At 38.2% G+C, this 15295-nt stretch overlaps 1 long non-coding RNA gene across 1 annotated transcript in view; it reads right to left on the bottom strand.

The window, feature by feature from the left end:
* Window positions 1-6945: 6945 nt before the first annotated feature.
* Window positions 6946-15295, bottom strand: part of LOC132815423 (uncharacterized) — an 87229-nt gene continuing 78879 nt past the window's right edge. The window contains exon 3 of the long non-coding RNA XR_009644651.1: window positions 6946-7001. This is a non-coding gene — a long non-coding RNA (uncharacterized LOC132815423). The remainder of the gene's footprint in view (window positions 7002-15295) is intronic.

Raw genomic sequence — 15295 nt, 5'->3', positions numbered from 1 at the left:
GCAGTGGCAGAACAGAAAGTAAGCCACATTTCCCTTTGGTGCTGGATGGCTGGCCATGTGTGACCACTCAGCAGCTGTCAAATGCTACGCAGGTTCACTGATATCCCATTATTGCCTCATGGGGGTGAAGATCTTGAGCTATAATGAAAGGCTACTCAGGTAATCATTGCCTGCAAGTCACCCACATCAGTGTGGCTAAGATTGGAGGCTTGTCATTACACATGCTGTTGGAATTCTGCTATTTTTCACCTTTGTGGAAAACCAACTGCTACTAGACTAATATCTTGGAGCAGATAGTGAGTGGTCCTATGGTTCAGCAACACTTCAGGCTTCCTCTAGATTTTCTGGAAAAGGTTAAAGATCCTGTTTTTCAGGGATTTCAGAAGGAACGCCTCCCATCTCATCAAAGCAGTGGTGAAAAAGGCTTTCCTAAGTGTTGGCTGTGGGACACACAGTAGAACCTGAGTCCAGTGCACAAACACTATGAATGACTTGCTGTGGTCCACAAAGGAAATGCACTGTCTAATCAATACAGATGGACAAACATATGGGCATCAAGCAATGTAAATGTGCAAATGGAGAGGGATGTGAGGCAGGAGCTTGAGTAGACCTCAGCATCAGTTGGAACATGTAAAGTGAATACATGGGAATGCTGGGAAATTTACACCAGTTGTAGGACAGTTTGCATGTCAAATATTTACTTAGGGAGTAGGTTAGGGGCTGTCTAAGGCCTACAACTTCATAAAGTTATCATGTACTCTTTGGGCTGACACTTAATCCTTCTGTCAATCTGCAGGAGAAAACCACTCACAATAGGCAGGAGTGCTTAAACATTGATTGAGAAGCCCCTGGACATAAGAATTTAGATCTCTTATGAAGAGGTTGCCACAGAATTTGCCTGGGAAGGCCAACATTAAGACTCCTCAGATGGAGAGATCAGAGTTTCTTAGCAATCAAATGAGGATGTTTCCAGTGTATTGTTGATAAGTGAACATAAGAGTGGCTCTTCACACGTTGTTCAAAAGAAGGATTGAGCTTTCCCAATGTTCTGATAATATTTAGACTTTTTTTATTCTTCTTGATAAGATTTATTTCAGTTTATATCGTTGATGTTTCTTTTTGCCTTTTCCACTTCTGTCATCATGTATTGTTGTTTGCTCAGCATCTAATTCTCTTTATCTTTCAAAGTAATGTTACTTGAGTTCACAGAACTTTTCACAAGAACTCTTCACTTACAAATTGATCGATACATGCAGTTCTTCAGACTATGATAGAGCTATTGCACTCTTCCATTTTTTTCCCCTTTAATCATGTCACTGACATCATCGCTGCATTATGTACTCCTTGGTTATAGTAATGGCAAAGCAAGAAGGGGACAAAGCCTCTCCAGATGCCCATTCTTCTTGAGGACTCAGCAAGGTGCTGACACACACTACAAGGGAGAAGAAATACAAGACAGGTACCCAGGGACCTCATCCCATGACACTTCAAGGAAGCCCACCACCTCCACTCTCCCAGTGACCAAATGTTCTCCAGCAGTTCAAGTCAAGGCTATGCTAAAGAATCTCAAATGTCAAAGCCACAAGAAAATGACCATGAAAATTATTTCAGTCAACACGAGACACCACCACTTCACGTTCACCTCCAAATCACTCACCATCCTGACTTGAAAATATATTGCCAATTCCTTCAACATTGCTGGGTAAACTCCTGGAATTTCCTATCAAAGGGTATCATGGGTTTCTATCATCTTTAGGGAACCTGAGCTCAGGCAATAATGGGCCCAGGTATCTAGGCAGTATCCTTGTCCCACAAGTGAGTAAAAGAAAGGGTACTACAATCAGACTTCCTCACATCAGACATCGACCTAATGTTCCACTTTGACATCGTAGGAGAATAATTGAGGAGATAAAAGTACACAAAGGTGACATGAATGTCTAATCAGTTTATAGATTTAAAAACATTTTTCGGTATGTATTCAATTTCACATTATTCATGTGTAGTATATTTTCATTATGTTGATAGCTGCTGCAATGATTGTGTGAATTCATGGGTGTTGTAACTTTTTTTTCTTGACTAGTTTTGGATGATATCAGCCCATGGATACATTTATTGTGTCACATCGTCGGTAGTGGCATCTTTTAGAATCTGATCCATTCACTCTTTGTAAAATCAAAGGCTTGAAACATATCTGGTAATCCATCATTCTTGAGAAACTGCTGTCCAAGCAGCATGTCTTGCCAATGTCTGCATGACATGGTTCTTGGCAAGGCATTGTCCTCATTTGGAGACTATGTCAGGGAAATGTGTGATTCTCTGACAAATTACAAGTACACATTGGTTCCAGTACAGCATACATATGAGTTTACATGTGGAAATGACGTGCAAGATTTTCTGTCCAGATGTCAGAGGTCATGGAATGTACAGTGTTATAGAGGTAGTGCACCTATCCTATTGACACTGAAGCCTGGATTTATATTAACAACACATCCAGGTCTAGTAGAATTGAATTTTCTCAGATTGGCACATACACAGATCACAATGTTGAAAGAAATCATCAATTTTAATGAAACCATCAACTCAGAAGAACAGTCCAATGAAGTTGTTCATAACCATGAGGGAACCTCAGATTCTCAGCCACCAGAGATTAATAACCAATGTCTTGGAAATATTATGATGCATCACTCAGCCTGGGATCTGGTGCCAATGAGCTTGTCCTGAGTCTGTCTGCCACATCATATCATCACCCTGGCATTGTGCTGTACATGTGACATCTTCTCTGTTCCTGAGTAATATCTTCCTCCCCATCTGAAAATTTCTTCTCCCTTTGCTAAGTGAGATTAGGCAGAACATAGCAGATCAAAATAATCTGCCCCTTCCTTTCTGAAAAGTAGTTCAGCCCTCTGCCTGAATGTACAAAGCAGAAGAACCTAATTTCTTAAAACTGTCTGTTCTTGTTGAGATATGGGTGACATTATATTTTTCCTTTGCTGCACTTTATGAGCTTGCCCTTTGGTGGAATCCAGTGCCTATTAGTCACCAAGAGCAAAACTTGCCATTAACCCACTTGACCTGCCTTCAAAATGTTGAGATCCCAATATTGTACTTTCCTCCTGTAGTTGGGAAAATGATTTTTGACCTTCATGCCTGCCAATGTCCCACACACCAGAGGAGGAAAAGATTCTGCCACATGTTTGTGATTATGTAAGTACATTGCAAATACTTCAAGTATAGTCTAGTCGGAGAAAGTGAGGACTGCAGATGCTGGAGATCAGAGCTGAAAAATGTGTTGCTGGAAAAGCGCAGCGGGCCAGGCAGCATCCAAAGAGCAGGAGAATTGATGTTTTGGGCATCAGCCCTTCTAGTCAGTCTAATTTCAAGCCCATTTTGGATGCAATTTCTTGAATATGATTAAAAAGTCTCAAACTGACTTCTTGAAAACATTTTCAGAAAAAGCTTTAAATGCAAAAATGTCTGTGCTTATTACTCACTCAACTCTTGCAAATTCATTTGGGAAATGCAAGTCAATGAATACATACAGATGAGTTAAAAGCCATCAAGTTGGAATGACTCAGAACAGGTCTTTATATTTTGTAATTTATTCTGAATGGTCACGACAGTTGCCACTTTTACCTATATTCGCTAGCTCAACTGCAGTTCAATCAGCTAACATCATCAGAATGCAAATAATCTGCCATTTAAGGAAATGTGAATTGGTACAACAGTGAATCTCAAGAGCGAGATGAAATAAACAATGATATCGTTAGGCCAAAAATCTCTATTTTTTTTAAATCACTAAGTTGAACCTTTCTTCAATTATTTCTTTTTAAATAAAAGTAGGAAATGGACCAAGTGCTCAGTGACCGCTTGAGTCTCAGGTAAATAGAATAATGAGGTAGGCTTTAGTATGCTTTCCTTTATTGGTCAGAGTATTGAGTACAGTAGTTGGGATATCATGTTACAGGACATTGGTTAGGCCATTTCTGGAATTTTGTGTGGAATTCCTGGTCTCCCTCCTTTCGGAAGGATGTTGTGAAACCTGAAAGGGTTCCACAAGGATTTACAAGAATGTTGCCAGGATTGGAGGGTTTGAGCTATACGGAGAGGCTGAAAGGCTTGGGGCTGTTTTCCCTGGAGCATCAGAGGCTGAGGGGTGACCTATAAAGTCATGAGGGGTATGAATAGGGTAAAAAGACAAGGTATTTTCCCTGGGGTGTGGGAATCCAGAACTGGAGGGCATAGGTTTAGGATGAGAGGTGAAAGATTTAAAAGGGACCTAAGGTGCAACTTTTTCACACAGAGGATGGTGCGTGTAGGGAATGCCAAAGAAAGTGGTGGAGGCTGGTACAGTTACAACTTTTAAAAGGCATCTGGATGGGTACGTGAATAGGAAGGTTTTAGAAGGATATGGGCCAAGTGCTGGCAAATGGGACTAGATTTATTTAGGATATCTGGCCGGCATGGATGAGTTGGACCGAAGGGACTGTTTCCGTGCTGTATAGCCTTATGACTCTATGTTACAGAATACGATGATACATTATGAGGGAAGAAACTTCTTAACATTTTTAAGGCTTAAGTTAGACCATAAGACAGCAACAGAAATTACAGCATTCAACCATCGAGTGTGTTCCGCCATTCAATCATAGCTGATAAGTTTCTCAAACTCAATCTCTCGCTTTCTCCCCATAACCCTTGATCCCGTTGATACTCATAAGCTTATAAATTTGCTTGGAGGACAAAATATCAATGAAACAGGTATTCGTCCATGATATTTTCCTCTGCTGTGGGCATGAAGTGGTCAGTAGGCATTAATGTTTAATGATCCCAGTCCATTGGACCACAAGCAATCCATTCTAAGCCCTATCATCTGAAACATGATCTAATATCAGCTGTGTTTCCTATGATCTTTCAACCACAAACTCACTAATCACTCAGTAGGACTGGTAAACTGTGAGTCTTTCTTTTGAACAATTTCAGTTGTTTGTGGACATTGCTCGAGATTTACTCTTTTTCGTAAATCTCGAGCAATGTTATACTTGTTGGCCATCCCTAGTTGATTTTAATAGATTGGCCCTCAAGGTAATATCTATGGGCAATTAAAAATCAACCATGTTGTTGTGAGTCTGGAGTCACATATAAGTCACATCAGGCAAGGAAAGCAGATTTCTTTCCCCAAAGGGCATAAAGTTTACCAAATGGGGATTTATGACAATCAGTGCGTAATCATCACCATGAGGTTAGTATTTAATATCAGATATTAATTGTATTCAAATCTTACTATCTGCCATGGATTTCAACCTTTGTGCCCAGAAAATTATCATGGGGCTATGGATTACTATCACATTTACACTATGGCACTGCTTCTCCACTTCTTAATAATACATTCTGCTTGGTCAACTAACACATTCCAGCTACAGTATAGCATGACAGATGGCATTGTATTCTGCCTGATGATATACACAGATTATAGAGATACCCACTTAAAGACATTCCACAATGATTTCCATTACAGTTCTGCTGTGTTAAATCATTTCCTCTGATTATGAGGTGCATTTTTCAAACAGCAAAGCACGGCTACAAGTATTTAATATGATACAAGCAATACTATATTCTTCAGTGTGCTATTTATAGTTAGGCATTAATTCGTTCAAAAGAAAAGACTTACTACCTGCTTCATAGTATATGGAGAAAAGAAGTGAAATCATCTCGAGTGTTTTTACATGAACTTCACTGGTTATTAAAAAGACCATTATATGAGTTGTTCACAGCAAAATCAAACCAGGAAAATGGAATTGCAAATTGAAAAGTGTAAAACATTTAAAATGGTTATCATGTTATTGAATAAATATGTATGATTCGGAGGTGCCAATGTTGGACTGGAGTGTACAAAATTAAAAATCACACAACACCAGGGTTATAGTCCAACAGGTTTATTTGGAAGCACTAGCTTTCAGAGCACTGCTTCTTCATCAGGTGGTTGTGCAGTATAAGAAAGTGGGAAACACAATTTATAGCAAAAGTTCACGTTGATGCAACTGGCTTGTTGGTTAGAACCTTTTAGAATGATCATGTTGGTTTCGGTTCCTTCATATGTAAATCCGAAAACTTCTTTTTAAAAGTTACATTCTCAGGTGAACTTTAACAATAAGTGCCATGTTGTCTCAGATAATGTATTGAAGGTGTAAGTGCCTTGTGTGAGGCTATCTGTGCCCCAATATTCAGACTGATTCTAATCTAAAAAAGGGGTTTATAGAATCTTACATGGATTTAAGCAGTTTTGAGCAAAATAAAATATAATTCTGCAAGTACAAATTCACCCCACAAACTTTTATGTGTGTGTGTGTGTGTGTGTGTGTGTGTGTGCGCGCGCGCACGCGCGCATGCGCGCGTGTGAATATGTGTGTGGGGGGCTTATGAGTGTCTGTGAGAGAGTGTGTGTATGTGTGTGAGTGTAAAGGGGTGAGCATGTGTGTGTGTGAGAGAGAGAGACAGTATAGTACAGTGGGGTCACATGTCGTGTGACATGAACCAAGGTCCCGGTTGAGGCCACCCCCATGGGTATCAAACTTGGCTCACCAAATATGGATTTATTATGAATGATAAAGACTCATTATCATGCAAGTTGTTTTTAATTCAAACAATCCAATCTGCTATCAAATAATATAAGCGTTTTCTGATTTTTAGTTTAATTCAACATAAAAATGTTCCCCTCTAAACAATAAGTGAGCACAAGAGTGTCGTAATTGAGAGGGAAGCTAGACATCAAAGTATAGACTGTAAATAAACATTGAAAGACAGAGGGGGGAAACAATAATTCAGAAAACATATTAAGTATTCCTCCTCTTTATGTAAAAGGCTATTTTTACATTACCTTTACCAGAGGTCTTGTCTTCCTCTTCTGTACCCAATAGGTTCTCAGCACTTTGTTTTCTCATGCTGGTCTTGTGATTTTTAATTGCTCTCACCATCACACTGCTCTGTTCCACAGTTCTTATAGCTGTCTAAAGGGTATCCAAATGGTAATTAATGTTTCTCCTTAAGCAATAAACTTTCATGAAATTTATGCTGACAGCTACATTTGAGATCCTTTTATTTAAGGGATGAAAAATAGCAGTACATTTCATAAATTCAGGAGGCTCTGGAGCAATAATTTCATATAAAGAAGATGCAGCATGGCTGAATGTTTCTGATTACAACCCAAACTGAAAATAGAGAAATAGCATTCACTCGGTGGCACGATAAAGGAAAATATTATGTGTTCTTAATTTTTGACAGTTTCAAAACTATGCTCACAGAATATCATAGAATCAGACTTATGAAATCAATAATACATTTGGATTCTCATTCCTTTGAATCATACAGAAAAATTATTGAATTCTTATAACAAGAAGTGACAATTTAAATTACAGAATACAACAGTTCAGTAATAATTCTCTAATACACAAAAAATTTGAATAGTTCCATGTTGCATCATTATGAACTCACAATAGTAACTAAGTGTAATTGGAGGAAAAACAATCATCATGTAATCTGATAACTGCACTGTTATGAAGTTGTTTAATTTTTTTGAGGACTTGTGTTTAGAAGATTGTGAAAATTGATTAATTTGAAAGAATTGACGATGCCTGGACTTATTTTTTGTTAACAAAATGTTTGAGGAAGGGCACATTGGACTTATTGAAAAATTACTTTCTAGAAGAGACAATTAATCTATAAATGGTTGGAGAATTATAGATTATGGACCTACATGGAAGACATTTGAAGCCTATATTAATAGATGTCAAACACTTTGGTTTTTGGATCTTGTTTGTAAAAGGTAGCTATGACAAAGCCTGTTAAGAGAGAAGCCAGCACTTTCATGATTTCGTATCTTTTTGGGAAAATCCTTTCAACCCCAGTATGTGAGTTGTAAAATTAATGCTGCAATTCTCCTGAGAAGCTTCTGAAAGATTTTTTTCTCAGCATTTTTTGAACAAACTGCTTTTGAAGATATTCCAATAACAACCACATATACCGGGTGATACTCATTTATCTATGCCAGGACACCAGACCAAAAAACATATGGAATACTTCATATTTTATTTTATTAAATAATTGATAATTATTTGACCCATCTTTTAATTGACAGGGAAGTCCTTTTTTTTTCTTTAATGTATTTGTGCATGTGTGTATGTCTGTGTATTAGGTTACTCAGAGAGACTAATATTTATAGTTTCATGTTTCAAGCTGTATGTTCATCAGTTTTGTACCTTTGTATAATATTGGCTGTTACAATATATTAATAATTTAGTTGTTTCTTCAAGAAACCCAGTTGATGGATTTTTTTTATTCTTAATCTAAATAGATAAAATAATTGTCCATATATGTAAAACGTGAATATACTTTGGGATTCCTAGGAGGCGCAGATTCAAGTTACACCTGATCCACAGATGTGTGATATCATCTTCACTAGGTTGATTAGATTTAAAAAAAATAAATTATGACCATTGATGTTATGAAAATGAAAAGTAATGACAATGCATTGCTCCAATGTTAGTCATAATACATAATTGGAGGGTCAAGTGTAATAATCCAAAGCCAGAAACATGTAATTGAAGTGAAGTAATAATCATTGAAAAAGGATAAATTACAACTGAAGGTTTCTTGCGTATAAGTGTGAACATTACACTATTGAAACTGTTAATTGTGGTGCAAATTAATTTGTGTGGAAGCTTGGGATAATTTATGATTCTTTAATGGAATTGTCCACTGCACACATGCTGACTGTAGTAGAGCGCTTGAAGTTAAATATTAGATCAAAAGCTACAAAACAAATCTAGTGGCTTAGAAACTTGGAGACTGAAGTGAGAGGACCAGACAATCAGAAGAAGTTAGGATTATACTGGCATGATTCAGTTAGGCCAAATGAAGTCACAGTGAGGATTGTGGAGAGAGAAAAATATGTTTTGTTGAAATAAAGAGCTTTTCAGAGAAATGGGAATTTAGATTAAGCAAAGGAAAATAAAGAGCATTTAAGAAGCAGGAACAAGAATTGCAAAGGAAAATAGAAAAGAAAGAGAGAGTTGCAACAGAAAGAAAGGCAGAAGCAGGAGAAAGAGAAGAGAGAAATCAGATACCAATTTAAAATGCTGGAACTAAAAGAAGATGCCCATGATGCCAATGGAAATTCGGATTAGGAAAGATCTGATGCCAACCCAGGACTTAGTGGGGATCTGTTTAAATTTATGTAAGCCCTCCCCAAGTTTGTAGAAAAGTACAGATAGGCATTTTTGATTTCTTTTGAAAAGATAGCTAAACAAATTACTTGGCTAGATGAAAACTGGTCATTGCAAATGCAAAGCACACTGATTGATGGAGCTCATGACATTTATGCCAGACTTTCTCAGCAGGCCTCTACAGTTTATTAGTTGGCAAAAAAGGCTAGGCTCTGTGCTCCAGAGATACTCAAGGCTTACAAGCAGGGGTTTCAGAATCCATGAAAATAGCCTAAGAAGTGATATGTAGAATTTGAGAGGGAGAAGCAAATTAATTGAATGTAGACAGGAAAGGTAAAGGCCAAATATGAGTGCATGGGAAAATAATTCTCCTTAGGCAAATTAAAATTTACATGTTCCATTAGTAAGATGCACATAGAAAACCAAATGTTTTCAAGACCGAGACAGGCAGCTGAAATGGCTGTTGTCTGAGTTATGCACAAAGCAAAATCCTATTTTTGTTCACTCCAATAAACCTGAGAAGATTGAAAGTGTGAGGGTGAAAGAAAGGTAGATAATCCAAGGATGAAAAATGATGCCTGGAAATGTCACAGAATTGCCTCATCAAGCCAGAAAGTAAAGTGCTGACATCAGAAGAGGTATCCAAAAACTTAAATTTCCATTAATACAATATACGCTACCTTTTTGTGGATTGCTAAAAGTTATATGTAAACCAATGGGACACAAAGGTACATAAAGTCAATGCAGAAAAAGATGTCCTGAATCAAAGTATGATAAACAAAGTTGTAAGCTCTGAGTGCAGCTATAGGGTTAGGTCAGGGACAAACACTGCCATAAGTGAGGGGAGGTGAACACGATATCTGAGAACTCAGCTTCTTATCAAAACGAAAAGCAACCCCTTATCCGTCAAGTGAGGAAGGTAAACCTATTTAATATGTGGTTTACAGCAGCCACCCATACATCATTGGAGGAAAAAGGACATGATTTTTCTACTGGAGAGTGCACTGAATGAAAGGATTTTAGAGAATAATATTGGAGGGAAGCACATACATAGGGAGTAGCTTTCTATCTGGTGTACTGGGACTGTGACCTGGGATATGCGGAATGGTAACTGTACACGTTGCCTGAAGTTTACCTATAGGCAGAGTTGACTTACTCCTGGGGAATGATTTGGCAATGTGAATGTAGCAGCTCCTCCAAAAGTTATTAAAGGCCAAGTGAGGTTAAAAACATCAGTTTTTTGGGGAACTGTTTCGTAATTGTTGGCAGATTATGTGGAACCATTACAAGAGTGTGTCTCCCCATTCTCACTGTTATGGATATGGCTACATGACTCCAGTTAACCCAATCCTTCACTCAATATACTTTGCCAACAGTGATCCAATTAGATCAAGGTTTCAATTTGATGTCTAACATTCTTCATGAAGTGATGAGTAACCTGTTTGCAACACAGTTAAACTCAACCATATACTACCAAACCCTCAAAATAACGAACAGGACATGCTGTTACTAATCACCATTTTATTCAAAGGACTGGAAATGATTTTGTTTACTACCAGGATTCACCTAATGAATCTAATACTTTTTGTTTTTTGTTTAATTAGTTTATGGACATGAGCTAACAGGAGAGCTGATACTCAAGAAAAGCTTTTAGAACAGAGAGATGAATTTTCCATTTGAATCCTGTATTTGTGTTCTGGGAAAGACTCACAAGAGCTTGGAAAGTGGTTCTGGATCATTCTAATGCTTCAGAAGGACCACGACGGACAGACAAGCATGCTTAGCCTCAAATATTTCATCCAGGAGACAATGTGTTAATATTCCTGGCAATTCAGGTACACCACTGAAGGCATGGTTCATTAGTCCACATAAGAAGCCATAAGGATTAGGAAAGTAAATTATTTAATTAAAATCCCATATCACTGGGAAAAAAGAATCAACAAGCAACACAACCCCCAGAGGATGGTAAGCAAGCAAAGGTACATCAACTTGTAAGGTCAGTGAAGGATGACAATGAGGATAAGGCAATGGGAGGCCTAAACAATTCGCAAATTAAAAGGACTTACTCTCTGGTTAGCAAATGCTGAACTATTGAGGAAATTAGACAACCATACCTTCATATTTTGATACAGACACAAGACTGAACAAAGCTGCTCATGGCATTCAATCCAGCTAGTAGAGATAAACCTTAGCAATAAAATGCAGGAAAATTCTCTCCTATAAAACAATATTATCACTTAGATCCAGAGAAACAAGCCCATGTGAAAGCAGAATTCTGAAACATATTGGAAAACAATTGAAATGACACCAGTTATTGTAGCTCTACAGTTTTGTTAGTGCCTTAACCTAATCATTCAACCAGATTCTGCAAAGACTAGAGAAAAGTCAATGCAGTAACGAAACCAGACTCTGATGTAATTTCTCATTTGGAAGACTGTTAATGGAATTGGCTGTGCCACATTTCTCACTAAAATAGACTTTTAAAGAAGGTTCTGGCTATTGAAGGAGGGCAAAGAAGGTTTGCCAGATTGATTCCTGGGAATGGCAAGATTGAAGTATGTGTACAGACAGGGTCCATTAGAACTTTGATCATTAGGAATTAGAAGAATGAAGGGAATCTCATTGAAACCTATAAAATTCTAACAGGATTAGGGTAGATGTAGGAAGGATTCTTGATGGTTAAGGAGTCCAGATCCAGAGGGTCATAGACTAAGAATAAGGGATTGGTCTTTCAGAACAAAGATGAGAAATTTCTTCACCCACTGAGTGGTGAGCCTATGGAATTCTCTGTTACAGGAAACTGTTGAGGTCAAAACATTGAAGATTTTCAAGGTGTAAGTATAGTTCTCAGGACTAAACGTATTAAAGAATATGGGAAGAAAGGATGAACAGGGTACTGAGTTGGATGAACATATTGAATGCCAGAGCAGGTGTTCAGGGAAGGATAGCCTACTTAGAGTCATGGAGATGTACAGCACGTAAACAGACCTTTCGGTTCAACTCATCCATGCCGACCAGATATCCCAATCCAATCTAGTCCCACCTGAGAGCACCTGGCCCATATTCCTTCAAATCCTTCCTATTCATCCAAATGCCCTTTAAATGCTATAATTGTACAAGCCTCCACCACTTCCTCTGGCAGCCCATTCCATATACATACCACCCTCTGAGTGAAAACGTTGCCCCTTAGGTCTCTTTTATATCTTTCCCCTCTCACCCTAAACCTATACCCTCTAGTTCTGGACTCCCACAACTTTGTCTATTTATCTGATCCATGCCTCTCATAATTTTATAAACCTCTATAAGGTCACCCCTCAGCCTCCGACACTCCAGGGAAAGCAGCCTAGCCTATTCAACCTCTCCCTATAACTCAAATCCTCCAACCCTGGCAACATCCTTGTAAATCTTTTCTGAATCCTTTCAAGTCTCACAACATCTTTCCGATAGGAAGTAGATCAGAATTGCACACAATATTCCAACAGTGGCCGAACCAAAGTCCTGTACAGCCACAACATGACCTTCCCACTCCTGTACTCAGTACTCTGAACAATAAAGGAAAGCATACCAAACGCCTTCTTCACTATCCTACTTACCTGCGATTCCACTTTCAAGGAGCTATGAACCTGCACTCCAAGGTCTCTTTGTTCAGCAACATTCCCAACCTAGTGACAGTGAAGGATAAGTGATCAAGTATTGCATGACCTGGGGGATATCTTTGACGTAGTGTTGCTACAATGCATCTTTTCCACACACTTACATGAGGAATGTACAAGAATGTCCAATTTTTCACTTCCACTTGATTGACTTTGGGCAATGTTTTTGTAAATTTACTGCTTAATTATTTCCAAATGCCCTTGTTTCCTCAACACTGAAATGTAAACCTGTAGGTACAATCACACATATGATCATCAGACAGCGTATGCTCTGACTCAGCGCATACAGTGGCTCAGGTTTGTTAGTAATACACTCAGTATTCTCATTGTATTCACTGATTCAGCATGTAGTCAGTCCAATGCACAGGGGCCACAGAGAACATTAGAAATGAATAATTACTTTCTGGTTATGATAAACTTTACAGAGTGTGAAATCTACCCTTTATTTCCCTTAAGCTATTTGTGAAATTTGTCAAAATTATCCACAATGTTCACATAAGACAGAGTGAAACAAATGAGCTTAAAGCTTCTTAGGATTTTGACGCTGCTCCTATCATTGGACGAAAAAGGATTTACTTTGAATTTTATGATTTCACAGATTGGTGAATGGGGAGAAGGAGGAAAGGCACCTGAAAGGCAGAAAGGAAGGGAAAAGATGAAGGGAAAGTTCACTCAGTTCTTACCAGGTATAAAATCATGAGGGGCATGGATAGGATAAATTGACAAAATCTTTTTCCTGGGGTGGAGGAGTCCAGAACTAGAGGGCATAGGTTAGAGTGAGAAGAGAAAGATATAAAAGAGACCTATGGGGCAACCTTTTCACTTGAAGTTGGTATGTGTATGAAATGAGTTGCCATAGGAAGTGGTGGAGGCAAGTACAATTGCAACATTTAAAAGGCATCTGGATGGGTATATGAATTGAAAAGGTTTGGAGGGATATAGGCCAGGTGCTGGCAGGTGGGACTAGATTAGGTTGGGATATCTGGTTGGCATGGACGAGTTGGACTGAAGGGTTTGTTTCCGTGCTGTACATTTCTATGACTGCCTTACAAAGAGAAGTTAAATAGATTGGACCTATACATATAAGATTCTTCAGGCCAAACACAGAGAATGCTAGAGAAACTCAGCAGTTCGAGTAGCATCTGTGAAGAGAAAACCAGATTGAAAGTTTCAAGTCTGGTATAACTTCTCCTTAGTTTTGTGTTCCATTACTGAGTGTATATTTCAGTAATGATCTCCTTTGGTTTTTCTCATACCTGTGATATCATCAGCAATACATATATATCCAGTTTCTGGAAATAATATTTTCCAGTGGTATTCTGAAAACTGATTTATTGAGATTCTTTTGCCGAGTGATCTGACCAATACCCATGTTTGGCATCTAATTTGGAACTGAATTTATCCCCTGTAAATTTGGGATTCAATTGCTCTTACTTTGGAAGGTTTTCTGGGCATCTTGTTAGAGAAAGCTTTGTATCCAAACAAATCCTAATAATCAACTATCAACTATCTTTATCATGCTCTTAATAGAACAGCCTCAGTTCTGGTGTACACAATGGATAATATAATTACATTCTATCCTGTGAATGTGACACATTGAAGAATGTGACATGTGAAGAAAATTAGCATCACTCTCTCTTAAACTTCATTTATATTTGAACCCTGGGCTTTTATGATCGTCATTTGATCGAATTATAGCTACTTTAGGGTGCCATACAGCATCACCTTTGAAATTTTATACTGCACAGAATCTGACTGGTACAATATTTTACTTTTTTAGAACTGTGTTCATGGAATGTGAGTGTCACAGCAAATCCAGTATCTATAACCCATCCTTAATAGGTTGTGAGCACTCAAGAGTGAACTACATTGCTATGGTTCTAAAATCATGCCAGACCAGGTAAGGACAGCAGATTTGCTTACATAGGACAAGCAGATAGGTTTTTACAATAATTGACAGTGCTTACATGGTTGCCATTAGAATTGCTCTTTAATTCCAGATTTTTAATGAATTCAAATTTCAACATATGTCACCCATGTCCTCAGAACCTCAGGTGCCTGGATTGCTAGCCCTGTGATATATCCACTTCATCACTGCCTCCCCAATGCATCTTCTTTGAGGTGCAATACAGCATTAGCTTTGAAATTTCCTACTGCATCATACATTGGACATAATTTATTCTGTTACATTGGATATCTTGGTGATCTTGTGAATGGTGTTGAGAACCATGCATCACTGGTAATCCTTCTATTTCTGGGCCACTTGTGTGCACCACATAAATTACTTGGAATTTACATGCAGAGGTTCCACAGCTGCACTTATCGTCAATATTATTTGTAAGTAACAATGCAAGGCATGCTGTCCATTACTTGCAGTCATGCTGTTGCAAGTTACATCACTGGCTGTCAACAATTTAGATAAATAAT

Source organism: Hemiscyllium ocellatum, chromosome 4 (genome assembly GCF_020745735.1).
Source record: "Hemiscyllium ocellatum isolate sHemOce1 chromosome 4, sHemOce1.pat.X.cur, whole genome shotgun sequence".
Taxonomy (NCBI): domain Eukaryota; kingdom Metazoa; phylum Chordata; class Chondrichthyes; order Orectolobiformes; family Hemiscylliidae; genus Hemiscyllium; species Hemiscyllium ocellatum.
This window is presented reverse-complemented; position numbering and strand designations above follow the sequence as displayed.